This window comes from Echinops telfairi, unplaced genomic scaffold (genome assembly GCF_000313985.2).
Source record: "Echinops telfairi isolate 266 unplaced genomic scaffold, ASM31398v2 ScPeMD7_18;HRSCAF=68, whole genome shotgun sequence".
Lineage (NCBI taxonomy): Eukaryota > Metazoa > Chordata > Mammalia > Afrosoricida > Tenrecidae > Echinops > Echinops telfairi.
In genome coordinates this window covers 92,283,843-92,299,298 of record NW_022103915.1, presented here as the reverse complement: position 1 = coordinate 92,299,298, position 15,456 = coordinate 92,283,843, and positions in this window count along the sequence as shown.

The following is a 15,456-nucleotide window of genomic DNA, read 5'->3' as shown; positions in this document are numbered from 1 at the left end:
AATGATGAGGGCAACAAATGTATAAGTGTGCTTTACACAATTGATGTATGTCTTGTGATGAATTGTATGAGCCCCAGTAAAAGGATTTTTCAAAAAGAAAAAAAAAGGTGTCTGATATACAAGATATATAAGCTTGTGAGTCTGTGCCAAAAAAAATTGTATTTAACACCAGGATCCCAGATAAATGATTGTCCATGGAACAGTGAAAAAATGTAAGTACCAAGTGTCTGGGCAGACCAACCATCTATTCCTCAAAAAAAGAAAGGAATCAGCAAAAGGCACTGAGAAGAACTGACCATGGAGGTGGGAAAAATACCTGCGAGTGTGTGAGGTCCTGGAAACAAAGTGAAGAGTGTGCCTCAGGCTAGCTCTGAGCCCGTGAAGCAGACTGAAACTACGCAGAACTCATTCACTAAAATCTTGGGGGACATTTTTTTAAACAGGAAAAGAAAAGCCTCATCAGCCTGTTTCTAAATTCTATTGTTCAACATGGACTCAAATCCCAACTCCATGCATCATTATCAGTGAGATACTTCCAATCTCTGAGCCCTGTTCCCTGGATAATAGCTCTCTCACAGATCTTTGGTGATAATTCAGTAAAATAATTTATACAGATCACTTATGAAATGTTTGCCTATACAGCAGATATTTACTATGTTATATGGTAGACTCTAGAATAGAAGTAACATAAATAGTAACCCAAACCACAATAATTTTATTATATAGCTGTACTCTGTATTATACAGCCCACATAATCGTTGTATTATTTATTATATTAAATATCATATTTCTTTAATTATTTGTTGTATTACTCATAATTCATTTACTAATTTATTCATTCCATGGCTTGTTTAATATATTTACTATTTCCCAAGCACTGTCACCCAAGTAAGCAATGATAGACAGAACAGAACTTTTCATGTCTACAATTTAAATACTTCAGACTTTGAAAACAATATCATAAAATGTATCCCTCCAGTACATGTGGCCAGTAGCCCTACTCCCTATCATCAGGTGATCTTGAATAAATTACTTAAATTCTCTGATTCTCAGAAAACGGAGGCACGTAGACTCTGTTTGCCAGGTGGTTTTTAAGATTAGCAAAAGCATCTAGTAGCTATTATTAAAAAGACATTCACAGAAGTATAGGTTTTATTAGCACTATAAATTCTGTACATTTATGTCAGAGAATATGGGCTGTTGTGAAGTGAATAATTCATGGTTTTGTCTTTTAAATTGAAAATTGACAAGCCTTCACGATAACATAAGTCGACACTCTGACAAACAATATTTTATATGTTAAGAATTACTTATACCCTACTCATTTTCATAAAGGATTTGAGACAGTATTAAAAGAGATTATGGAAAGTGATAATAATGAGAAAAAGAAAAATCAACATATGCATATCATATTATTGTATCGTAGATTATTTAATTTTCTATTGTGCTATTTCTAATGCAGTTCTGAGCTTCCTGGCAACCTAAATTAAATGGAAATATTAGCAAAAAAATTTCATTATCAATAAAGGAAAAGATGCTAGCATATCTAAAAATAAATATTTTTATAGTATTGAAGGCTAAAAGATATTTCTTAATAGACACTTCAGATAGGATATATGGAGTGGTATGGTTTATAACCACAATATTTTTGCAACGAGTTTAGCTATGAGTTTCATACAAAAGTGCCTTTTATTACCTTTCAACAATAAAAAATTGCATCCTAATATAAGAACCAACAACTAAGTAATGATAATTTTGTGACAAGCTGAATGTATGCTATCCAAATATATAAGAATCAGACTGCCTAATAACCCCAAATTTTCTTTAATAGTTTGTTCTTATCTTATCACCCCCCAAATATTTGCTTGTTTTTATTGTTTGTTTAAAAGAAGATCTTCATATTCACACATGCATACACAACACACACAAGCACACTCTACTGGACCAAAGGAGTACTTGGGTGACAAAAATGGTTAAGTGTTTGCGTACTATCTGAATGGCTGACTGTTCACTCCACCACACATAGGATCATCATGAATAAGCACGACTCATTGGCAGCTGGATTGTTTTGTTTGTTTGTTTAGAGTTCTTAGAGGGCTGAAGGTTCTCTCAACTCTCTTCGATAAATACCACGGCATGCTCAGACCTTGCCTGAGCCATAACTAGCAGACATAGACCTAGTGGCCCATAAGCTTTATCACTGAATCAGGACAGAGTAATATTCTTTAGAAACCACACTAATGTTGCTTCTATTCAAACAATTGTGACGTTTTTCAGAAATTTCATCTGGGTAAATACCCAAATAGGTACCCTCATCGTAACTCCCAAAATTATTTTACATAGTAAACCAGAATTTTTCCTAGGGAGAACTTTTAATTGACTATCACATAAACAAATGCTTCTTTGAGATCTCAATGGTAAACTCGGCTGAAAATGTGTCTTTCCAAGAAAACACCAACTTTTTCCTTGCGTAAGCCTATAGGTCCATGGGGAACCTTGGTGGTATCGTGGTTATGAATTCAGCTGTTAAGTGCCAGGTCAGCGGTTCAAAACCAATAGTCACTCTGTGGGAGAAATACAAGGCTTTCCACTCACATAATGCATTATTATGATCTTAGGAACTCACAGTTCTACCCTATCCGATAGAGTAGCGAGGAGTTGGTATCAAGTCGATGGCAGTGAATTTGAGAAACTCCTAAGTGAGCTCATCTATGAAGGAGAGCCTTCCAGAACGTCTACTCTAGATTTTCGTAGAAATGTTTTTTTATATTCCAGCTTGCAAAGAGAGTTTTGTTATTGTTGTACGTTTTTGTTTGTTTGGTTGGTTTTGTTATTGTCATTGTTTGTTTGTTTGTTTGGCTGGTTTTGTTATTGTCGTTGGTCCCCCCTCATTTTGAGGAGTTATTAGAAAAATTATGATTTTTCTTTAAAGATGGTCTTGATGCTATTGGGGATATGTCAGATATAATGAAGAAAAATCCTAGCATGCTACCCAACTGAAGTCTATCTTTTGTAATGAAAAACACTCATAATGAAAATGAGTTGACAGCCTACTTGATGATATTTACAGCTGGATATGACGTCAATCGGAAGGATAGTACAGATCAATTTTAATGGCAAGCAGCTAAGCACGCTTATTGATCTGACAGCTTGCTTTCTACAAATGGCAAAGACCATTAATATGCTCGCATCAGGGCCATGGGAGAAGCAGAAACCAACAAGTGACTGAGGGGCCTTTAAAGGAGGTAATTTAAGAGTGCTGATTTGATGTTCACTAGGGAAAGTGTGAATTCATGATTTAATCCCCATATACTACCTCTCAACTAAAAATTGATCGTCATCCTTGAACTCATATTTCATTTGAAAGAAATTTAATCTATTTCATAATTTCCTCTTTAAGCCCATTGCTTTAAGGGATACTATTTGCTATCCAGCTAATCCGAAGTGGAATTTAATTTTCTGGAAGAGCAAAATCATTTCTACTAGAGCAGAGTGACTATGTAGGCAATACGTAGATCTAGAGTATACAAGAATATTCTATACCCCCTCGTATGCTTCTGTATTTCCTTTCTACTCCCTAAAGATAATAAAATTAGCCCCTCCATGGGATATAAAAATTGATAAGATCTCATCAATTAAATGTTACCAAAAGACATTTATTTTAAGAACTAGTAAAAGTCATCGGTAGTATCCATGTAGTAGTCAATATTACAAATATATATCACTTAAATGTGGCCACTGCTGTTGAAGTGAAACTTTTCCTAGCTTGCAGGAGATATAAATATCTTGCTGAAAGCCAAATAAACTTTTCATTCAGACATCTCACATTGTATTTTAATATACCTAATGGAGACTCACCAAATGAATGTTAGGTGGGCTGTCTGCAATAATGAACTTTCTCACCTCTAGAGATGTAGGACATCTGCTCAGATCAAAATGTGTTGTTCATGAAGCTCCCACACTCTGGAGACATATGTACAGTTCCAGTGTGAAAATAACAAGTTTCAAGCTCTTCAAAAGGTTCTTAGTCAGCCAGTAAAAAAGCATTAATCCACACAATGTGGGATGAATCCTACTGCAAATTTATAAAAGGTTCCAATTCTTGGCACCAATGTCTGATGTAAAGAAACTCTTACCTGGTCACGATGGGAGCAGGGAAGGACAAATATCAAATTTGGGGAGCTTCTCCTCTCCTGCAAGCATCCCAATGGCTCGTTACAGTGAGAGCTGGGAAGAACTAAGTTCGGAGTTCGGGATGACTCAGCGCCCTTTGTAATCCAGACCAATGACCTCCTTTCTTAATATCACCCTGACTGGAAGATGACAAACCATTTTCTTGCTTGAGCTTATAAGACATAAAAACAATCACTCATGTCACCAGGATGTGTGCTCGCAATGACTCAGCTATGACAGGCATAAACTGTTTTGAAGCTTCTAGGCTATTTGTACATCTTTGTGCTGGGCACGCATTTCCCAGTACAAAAGGACAAGTCCAAACAGTACTCCGCTATCACTGCTGCTCTCTTTTCCCATAATTACCAATTCCACTTTCCTGACTTATTCTTCCTACCACTTTATTTATTATCATTATTACCTCAGTCTCTAGCAAAATTTAGGTAAAAGAAAATTAAAGTTTTTTCTTGATAATCAGATTTTATTAATGTTTTATAGGCAAGTGCAAATGGGAAAGGAAGCCTTAAATAATCGTAGTTTACTTCTAGCATCCCCTGCTATTGGGTAATTTATTATTAGAATTCATTAACATTAAATTGATTAAGAACACTACAAAAAACAAACTCTCATCAAAAAAACCTATTAAATAGTTAAATGATTTCCTCTAAAACAGTATCAGAATTTGGAGTACAAGATGTTAAAAATGGAGAATCCCAAATTGAGTGAATACTGTCAAAATCTTGGTGAGATCTTCTTCATTGGGTCAGTGTTAGCCTGTTATAATTAGTGGAGAATTGCCCTTAACTAACAAGAGTTGCCTCTCTGGAAAATCTCACAACACACACACACACACACACAAACACACTCAAATATATACACTCACACAAGGTGGAGTGAGTAACCCACAGCCAATGGCTGACGTTCGTGGAGGAAAACAGTTTGGCCTTGTTTCAGGGTGGGACCAAACCTGTGGTATCATTGCCCTTCAGAGCGCACTGTGGGAGGAGGCAGAGGGCCATCATCTTGGGGAATTCTCTGTTTTTACCCATTCCTGTTTTAAGCCTTATCTTTATCCAGAGAGCATTTATTCAATAAACAACACGAACCACTGCTTCCTTTCTTCCCATAACTGGACATCCATGTAGTATCTGAAGAAATTAGGAGAAAATATGGTTTCCATTTCCTTGTAGTGGAACTTTAAATGCCAGTTATCTTACAATATAGTTTGATAACCATAACTTTATAACTTTGTATGAAAGGATAATACAAAAGGAACTGTATCTACAATCTACATACACTCACACACAAACAACCCAACAAGCATCCACATCTTTTGTTTCAGGACCTGCTTCTAGAAGACCTAAACAAGTTATCAATTAAGTAGTAAAATTCCAATGAAATACATCTTAACTCAAGCTTATTTTATCATTTTTATTTAAAAGATAATATTAGAGTACAGTGTTATAACAAAATAGAACTGATAAATGATTGAATAAGTTTCCACAGCAGGATTAAAATTTACAACATTAGAAAAAATATAACATGCTGTGGGCGCAAATATTTATACCTGGCCTTTTGCAATGCCCTGCCACCAATGTTCCCACAGTGGAATTGCTGAGCGATATTGCCAAACTCAGCCCACATGGACCACATGCTCTCCCCTCTCACTTTCTGCTCACCGGTTTGTATGACTACTACAGCTATCTCTTCTGGGTAGAAGAATGTCTGAGAACATGCCTTAAACAGTAACTTAAACATTGGTAATTATACAATAGTTGTTAATCCATCCGTTAGAGTAGGTGAATTAATATATGAGGTCTACGGGGTAAAGCAGGAAACTCGATGTTCTTTCAGGAAGGTACAAATGGAGTGAAAAGACTTTGAAATCAGACGTCCCAAGATCAACGCTCAGGCAACAGACAGCAACTCAGCCTCCACCATTGTCACTGCCTCCAGAGAGGCAAGACATCGACATTAAATTACTCATGACTTCTCTTGACCCCAAAGAAAGACTTTTTAAAATTTCCCTTCCATTCACATGTGCTCTCTAGAAATAAGCTTCCTGGATTGTCTATTAAGAATCCAGATGACCTAGTATAATTTACAGGTGCCATAGTCTCTGCTCCTAAGGAAGGTGGTAACCCACTGACAACAGAAAGCTAACAAGCCATAGGCCAGTCTGACGGGTAGAAGGGTTAGCGAGTAGAAATCAAGGCCTAGAAATTTGAGGTTTCGGAAATATATATTATCTCATTTCTCTATAATTCAATTTTACTTATCTTTCAAGTCCTATGCTTCAACTCTGCTGAATAAGCATAGTGATTTAATCTCACTCTTTTAGGAGGCCCCTTTCCCTTAAAATTGATGATCCCCAGAGGATTATGGAGGTTCCAAGGGCTTAGAAAAGGCATTGTGAATCAAGAAATAGGGATGACAGTGACTGCTGGCTGTCGCACTGTTGATGGTTGACCTGCCCTCATCTCTGTCAGTAGCCATCCTGGGCCAATGGCTTTCCCGGCAGGACCTTGCTGCTGCAGCCTCTCTGTAAGGTAGTGTAGAGGGCTACTGCAGCCTCTCCTTTAAGTGTCCAGGCAAGTGGCCAGGCTGGGTAGTCCTCTTTCCCAGGAGGTACACTCTACCTCTCTCCCTCCTGATGCAAAGAATCTATCCTAGTTCCAGGCAGGGGGCGGGGATACCTTCTTCTTTTCTGAATAAGGAGCTCTGGTGGCAGAGTGGGTTATGTGTTGGGCTGCCATCCACAAGGTCAACAGTTGAAAGCAGCCAGCTGCTACACTGGTGAAAGATGAAGCTTTCTACTCCTGTCAAGACGTAGGCAGTCTCTGAAACCCACAGGGGTAGTTCTATTCTGTTTTACAGCATCGTTAAGAGTCTGAATTGACTCGATGGCAGTGGGTTTGTTTTTTGCTCGTAACTCTTGACTGAAACGCCTTGCCTTTATCTGGCAAGCCCAGGTGCCTGTGGTGTCGCGAGTGCAAAGGGGTAATTTGCTAGCAGAAAGGTTGGAATTTGAGTCACTCAGAGGCATCTCAGAAGAAAAGCTCAATGGGCTACTTCTAAAATCTCATTGAGAACGGAGCACAGCTCTACTCTGACAAATCACACATGAGTCACCCCAAGTTGGAAATGACTCCCCTGAAACTTGTTGAATTTGGTTTGGGGTAAGGTCTGCAGTGTGTCAGCAGCCTCACACATCTCCCATTCGGTTGTAGATTTGCAGAGGAGAACAAAGGTTTACTTTGACCTTGGACACTATGCTCAGTTCTTCTCTACGAACCTTAAGCTTTCCAATTAGAAAAGCTGTTGCAACTGACACACTCATTGATGGTGAACTAATTTCATGGTGCAAAATAGTTAGGATCCAGCTGAAAAGTCAGGGTCACATTTGGCTGTTCTTACTCATAAGGTGAGCCTCTGTTTCCAGAGAGTTTGATAAAATAATTTCCCTGACTGCCACTCAAATTATTCTTATATAGTACAAAGGTTATTCATGGTACCAGGGGCCCTGGTGGCACAGCAGTTAAGCACTTGGATACTAACTGAAGATCACAGATTTGACTCCAGGAGCCACCAGAGAGAAAAAATATGGTGGTCAACTTCCATAAAGATTGACTGTTTTGAAAATCCTAGGGGGTAGTTGTGCTATGTCCTACAGGATCCCTCTAAGTCGCATCTGACTCAAGGGCATACAAGAACATTAATGGTATACCCGTCTAACTTTCTAAACTGCCATGAAAGGGTGACTGGCGAGTAAATTCTCGATTTTTCCCAAATAAACAAATGACCATGAGAGAGGATACGTCTGACAAAGATTTGGAGGCAAGCATTACATAGAGGCAGCAGAGTGAAGAGGTAACGGAATAGATAGGAGAGATCACCAATACCAGTGATAAGTCAGACAAAATCAGCTTTACTAGTTACCCTGGTCAGAAATCCACAGCAACTCTATATTGTAGGGGAAAGATTCTTTCATTATGTAAGAACCACATTTCTCTTCGGGGAAAGAAAACCTGTAAAGTTTTTGAGAAACTTAAGAGATGGAATAAAACCAAGTTATAAGCAGGTCCCTTTTCTTTCTGATTTATTTCCATTTCTTTTTCCAGGGACAGTCATTGAGGCAAGCTTTTTTTTTTTTTAATGTCAACTCGCTGAGGACTGTCTGCAGTCATTGGAAAGATGCAATAATTGATTTCAATAATTAATTCCTGCTTGCCAAAGTAATGTTGCTTATACACTCCTCCTCAGGCCCCATTTAAAAGGAACTCTGAGGCAGGAGTGCATGAACAGCTACATTACTTTGGGGAGCTCAAGTCCCCTAACATACTGGAGATTTGGGAAGAGCTTTTAAGCCCGGGGCTATTTGAAGTTAATTCTGATACAGTCCCTTGTTACCTCATGTTGTCCATGATTTTTGAACCAATCCAACATCGGAGAAAGCCAAGTGGAAAGCCAGCCGGCTTTGTGACAATTGAGCTCAGCTCTATCAGAAAATTCACCTTCTCACTCTAGCAAGACAACTCTCAAAAGAGAGAGTTCTCGGAGGTAGAGAAAAAGGAGAGTGTGGGAGTGGAAAAATAATCAGAGGTGGATGTCAAGAAGAAAACAAAGTAAGTGAGAAGAGCTATTTGGGAAGCTAAGTGACTCCTGGTCCCTGTTAATTTAAATGATTTCTCAAACTCAAAACACTTGCCACTGCAGCGAAAAATATTAAAATAGAGTCACTTTATGACCCTTTCAAAAGGGTTAAGTAGGCTGCGCTATCCTATATGCCTAATATACACAAAATCCAAACTGACTCCACTTGACAATATTTTATTGCTTCCTCTAAGCTATTTCCACCACAGTCATACTTTAAATATATAAAAGTATATATAATGCCTCAGTGCAACTGTATGAAGGTAAAATTCAATTCAAGCATCATGTTTTAGAATATTGATCATTATAAAAGGTTTCCAAGTACTCAAAATCTTAACATATTTAATACTGATAAAATAACACTATCTCCCCTGTCCCCCCACCTCAGATTATGTGCCTGACTCCCTTTGACCCAGAATGTGTCATAGCACAGGCTTTGGACTAATCTGGCAATTTACAACCCCAAACGGATTGTGATGTCAATGCTTTATTGTTAATGAAGGTCTATAAAGGACGGCAGAGCATAAATGGAAAGCAGGCCCTTATTAGGTATTGGACCACACTTAGTCATGCCCAGATACAAGAACCGACCTCATGTTACTACCTGGTCCCAAGGCACTAGAGTTCCTGATGTAAAGAACAGATTAAAAGTAAAACAAGACCAGATGTTATTCCTATTAGATGGATTAAGTCAGACCAAACCTAAAATTAGGACAACACTCAGGGCTGATTTACTATTGCGCTGTCATCAGTGGCTGCACTGGGAGCCGTGGGCAGTGGCTGCAGAGCCAGACCTGCGTTTATTAATGGGGCTGTGGGAACTGGAAGCCCCACCCCCCCACACTGCTCTAAAAATGCCGAACGAGGACGCCTGCCTAGTGATGAAAGCTGCTCTCTGGAGGAGGAGCCTCAGTAAAAGCAATAGTAAAATCTGCTTCAAAGCCAGTTGATAGTTCAATGGGCAGAAAAGGAGGAAAACTTCGATATCCCTTCGTAAAAACATCTCAGGAAGAAATATACCCAATGATCTCTATCGCCCTGGGGTTGATTTTGACCCATCATGGACATCTAGGACAGAGTGAAGCGGCCTCTATCAAATTCCAGGGCTGAAACCTTCATGGAAATAAACCGGCATAGCTTTCTCCAACAGAGGGAACAGTAAACGCAAACCTCTGACTTTTTGGTGAATAGCCGAGCACTTAACCACTGGGCCACCAGGATTCTTTTGGATCAACGTAGTCTAGCTCAAATGATTTTTTTAATTTAAAATATAATCTTGTTATGACTTGGAAAATCAACTTCCTTGAATCTCACAGAGACCAACAGAGACCAAATACAAACCGTTTAATCGTTCTGTGTTTCTTTGCAAGTTAATTGCCTAGAACCCCCCAAAGAAAATTACTACCTTGAGAGCTAACCTGTTTTAAATTTTTTAAATCTACAGTTGTGAATGTCTCTGAATCATGGTCCCTTTCCCACTTCTGTAGTCATGCCTGCAACTGCGATAAGTTGATCAGCCTCCAGTCATGATTTTGTGACAATTCCCTTTTGCTTTCCACACTCAGTAGCCACATGGTTGTGAATCCTTTGGACACTGTTATGGACACATTCAGATGATCTCCTTCATCCAGATGATTCAGTATACTCTCTGTCTTGTCTTTGTCCTGCTTAAGGCTTAGTCGAAGGGTTTCAATAAAGTACAGAGAGTTAACCAGTTTACTAACTTCACTGGATAGGAGGGGCAAAGCAAGATCTTTAAAAAAAGAAGAGCCAGGATGTTCAGAAACCTGACCACTAGTCCTTAACTAAAGCACAGCAGCTAAATCGACATCGTTACAAGAAATAATTATTTGAAGGAGATCCTGATATTTTAAAATAAGGGAAAACCTAAATTACACTTTCTCATACAATGGATGAAGTGTTTTATCTCATCATCTTTCACAGGTGCATCCTCGAATTAGTCTTCCTCCAAAAGTATTTTTCGTCCTAGTTTTGCTAACCGGCTCATCTCTTAGAAACCTTTCAGTATCTTTAAGTTAGTGTTGCTTGTCTTAATTATTTCAGTTCTGTAACCTCAGAGCAAGGGTTAATGCAATGGAGAGGATATGTGGATCAACACACCCATCTCAGGAAGGTTCTAAGGATGAAGCAGAGCCTATAAAGAGCGCTGGACTCTGGAGTACAGAACTCGCTGTCTGCACCAATTACTTGTCTGCCACATTGGCCTTATTACCCCAGTTGTCAGGGTTTAAAATTGAGCCTCTAAAAATTTTGCCTAAGACCACACAATTAGCCAGGATCACCAGCTGGAAAGTAAAGCTTAAGTCTCCTCCTAAAATGATTCCTTCAGTCAGGGGACTGCTAAGAAGACTCCTGCTTTTGCAGACCATGCTGATGAATTTCCAAGCTTAAATTTTGTTCAGCTCACACAGATCTGTGTAGGGTTAAATAACCGATCATGTTTGCAGGTTAAGCCTGAGTTATGGCAGACTCTGTGAGTCTATGGCTTTAACTAGAGCCCAAACCTCGTGTCACAAGCAATCGAGCCAAAATGAAAGTCAAACCAGTGGCTGTCTACTCTATTCTGACTTACGGTGACCAGAGATTCAGAGCAAAGCTGTGGTCCCCAACAGGTTTTCGTGTGTCTGTTTAATGTATGTATTTTTGTCATTGTGGAGAATATACACAGCAGAACACACAGCAATCCACCCCTGTCTACATGTATGATTCAGTGACCCTGACGGTATTCTTTGGGTTCTGAAGCCATTTTAATCCTCCTTTTCTGCATTGTTTCTTCTACTTGATATCAATCCTCCCTAAGTTTCCAATTTAAAATTTCTAGTTGTTGTCCATTTGATTGCATATACAGAGATCGCAAAGGAACATAATGCTAACAGCCACTTTCTTTGCCAGCGAAACTGAACTATACCTCGCTTTAAGAAAACTTCACTTTTGAAATCTTTTGGTTTAAGGCTTAATGACTATCTCAAAGAGATAGTTTGGGGGTTCATCCAGCGTCTGTGGCTCCAGAAAGAATTCATTCAATGATCATTTGAAATTCTACTCTATATTTCCCCCCTTTGGATCAGAATTTTTCTATAGACTCTTTGACCAATATATGCAATAATGATGGCCCGGCATCATCCAACTCTTCTGCTCTCCTGGCAAAGGAAGCAAGTGTTCATGGAGCCAATTATTTACATATTGTTTCCTCCTCCATTTCCTGACTCTTCTTCCTCTCTTGCTCCAGGAGAATAGAGACTAATTGTTATGTTTTGGATGCATTTGAAGCTTTAAAGACCCAAGTAAGAATAAAATGAACTATGAGGTAGCAAATGAGCACTATTAGACCAAATCGCTAAGATGTTACATGAAATCATGACTTTAAACTTCCAAGGGAACCTAATCTCACTAGGCATTTATTTCACTTAAGTAATCTGTCTTAATTATCTAGTACTACTATAATAGGAATATCACAAGGAGATGGATTTAACAAGCAGAAACTTATTTCCTCACAGGTGAAAAGGCTAGCAATAAAAGTTTAGGCCAACTGTTCTATGCTTCCTTTCTTACTCAGCTCTCGGGGAAGGTCTTTGTTCCTTGGCTCTTTAATGATCTTCATGTATCATGGTATCTAGTCTCCTATCGGCATAGAAGATAGGATCTGCAACACATTTTCTGGACTCATAATTCAATAATAACGTCATCCTTTGCCTCACCCAAATTCACACTAATGCATGTAAACATGTTCACTCCATTCCATCACCCCTAAAGTCTTAAATCAATTCCAAGTTCAAAATGGCATCTAAATCACGTAGGAGTGAGATGTTGGCATATTCTAAACTGAGTCAAAATTTCTCTTCATCTGTGAACCCATGAAATCTAGAATACAAAATAGCTGCTTGGGAAGTATAGTGTACTTGGGGTAACAAGTACAAGGCAGAAATTTCTATTACAAATGGGGGAAGCTACAGAGAATACCAACAGTTCATGGATGGGTATAAAGCCAGTGCAAAATTCAGCAGAAATTACACTGTTTCTTGGAAAATAAGACAGTGTCTTATATTAATTTTTGCTCCCAAAGATGCGCTCTTATTTTCAGGGGATGTATTATTTTTCCAAGAAGAAGAATATGGTACACATTTATTGTTTATTGTTTTATTAAAAAGAGACCTCACACTTCCTGTCTACTCCAGCTGTGCTGCGGCCAACAGTGAGCTGCGCAGCGGCGCTTGCTGGTACGGTCCAGAGTCCAGAGTTACAGTAGCTTCCGGAGGGCCTTATTTTTGGGGAGGTCTTATTTTCTGGGGGGATGCCTTATGTTTCATCGAGAGGCAAAAGTGTAAGTAGGTCTTTTGGGGGGATGTCTTACTTTCGGGGAAATGGTATATTAGTTCTCAAGGCTTGAAAATAATTGTATGATTTGGGGGACCATCTAGACAATGTTCCTGTCCTCTGGATTCTGGGTGAAGGCCCCTTTGCCTTGGGCTTTACCTCCACATTCCAGACTCACTGAGACAGCAACTCTGCTCCCTTGGATTTGGGCAGTTCCAATCTTTCAGTCCACCCGAACAGTGAAACCCTCCCCCAAGTCCTGTCAGGTCCAGTTCCCCTCCTCCTTGAGCATGGAAGCCCCATCTTCTCAGCCTTTAGTAGTATCCCCATACCCTTGACCCTTGGCCACAGGAATACCACATTCCAAAGCTGCATGTGTGGGTATCTGACCCTTTAAAACCTAATTCGCCAGGATTCCACTCTTTCAAACTGAGACAAATCGGTTTTCTATGTTCTTTCAACAATTCTGTTGATGTTTCACAGGCTCCAGGGCTGGGCCTTTTCTTTACTTAGAGGACAATAGACTTAGAGGACAAGCAAACCTTTGGCTTGCTTCCTGCCAGTAGAATTCCACGAGGCAAACAATTTTCCTTTCTTTGTGTCCTGTCTCTGTCTCCTTCACTGTAAACTGATGGTCTTTGAGCTTTGGTCGCTGTTGATATACATCAATCAGAGGCTTTATCTCCTTAACAAAAGACTGTGTAGCTCCTTTCCTTATTAAATTCTAAAACACAGGTCCTGAATCTGTACAACAGAAGCCTCCAAAGATGTATGTTCGGTTTTCCTTGGCACAGTTCATTTTAAAGTCTATCTCGTTCCTCTGCATTTTTCTTTAAGGGGAAAGGAGAAACAACAAATCTTGTTTAGAAAACGCAGCCCAAGATCCACAGTCACCTCTCACAACAATGTCGACCTTCCCTCAAACATTTGAACATAATTCAAACAAGCCCTTTGCTACTGCAGAAACCATTGCCTTTCCTTCATTGTCTAATCATATGTTCATCATTTCCTTCGAAAACCTCACCAGAAGCACATTTTACATCCCCATTTCTGGCAACATGGTATCACTGGCACCATATGAACACTCTAAGATGATGATACAACCTTTCTCTTAACTCCCCTCCCTTCATTCTCGAATCTCACCAGAATCTCTTTTGACATCCATATTTTACCAACAGTCTCTTCAAGATCATCTATTCTTTTATTATTGCTGTTAATTAGGCACCTTTTACTAATGTTGTTGCTTATTACTAGGCACCTTAAAATTATTCCAGTATCTACAAACCCTTCCAAAACTTCCTCCACATTGTATGTTTGTTAGAGCAACACCCTACTCCCAGTACCAAACACTGTGTTAGTTCTCAAGTGCTATAGCAGACATACAAGACGATAGTTTGGACAAAGATACTTTTTATTTCTTAAAAACTAAAAGGCTAGAAATCCGAATTCAGAGTGCCCTGGAGGAAAACTTCCTCTCTCTTGACTCAGGGGGCGGGCTTTATTCTAAGACTCTTGGGTGATCTTCATTTGGCGTGGTACCTGACTTCTCCCATCTCTCCTTTGCTTGCCTGTTTAATTTCTTTCGTATCCCAAAAGAGATTGATTCAAGATACATCCTATATTAATCCTTGTTAATTAACACGACAAAGACAACCTATTCCAAAATGTTATTAGCCTCAGGCTTATAAATTAGCATTTACACCACCTATTTTGGAGAGACACGTTTCAATCTATAACACTGTCTCAGCATTTACTCTTTTCTGTTTTTTCATTGTTGTCAATATATCTATCACATAATTTCTCCCAACTTTTTATGTTGAATGATTTATCAGATATATGACTTACTAACAGAAATTCCATTGATCAGCTGTGCAAACCCTTAATGTGATTAGAAGTAGATCATTAGATTTTTTGGAAGGACTCTGGGTGGACTTGAATAGCCAACCTTTTGCTTACCAACCAAGTACCCAGGAAGTCATGAAGGTTCAACCTGTCATGTTGGTAGGACAAAAAAGGGAGTATAAACATACATGGTAAGGCAGAGAAGGGGCCACTTCAAAAGTTGTGGAAATTTTTCATTTGTTTTCAATTTTATTTTTCTATAAACTTTTTGAAGTCCCTCGAATAGTCAATAACCAATGGAGAATGGTACATAGCTAGAACTTGTATACATAACTGAATGGAGAAGACTGGAAGGCAGGTGAAGGGGATAGTTCTGGCTTCCAAGAAGTCAAGTCGTGGAAAAATTCAAGGGACACTGACACAAAGGAAAATCTCTCTCTCTCTCTCTCTCTC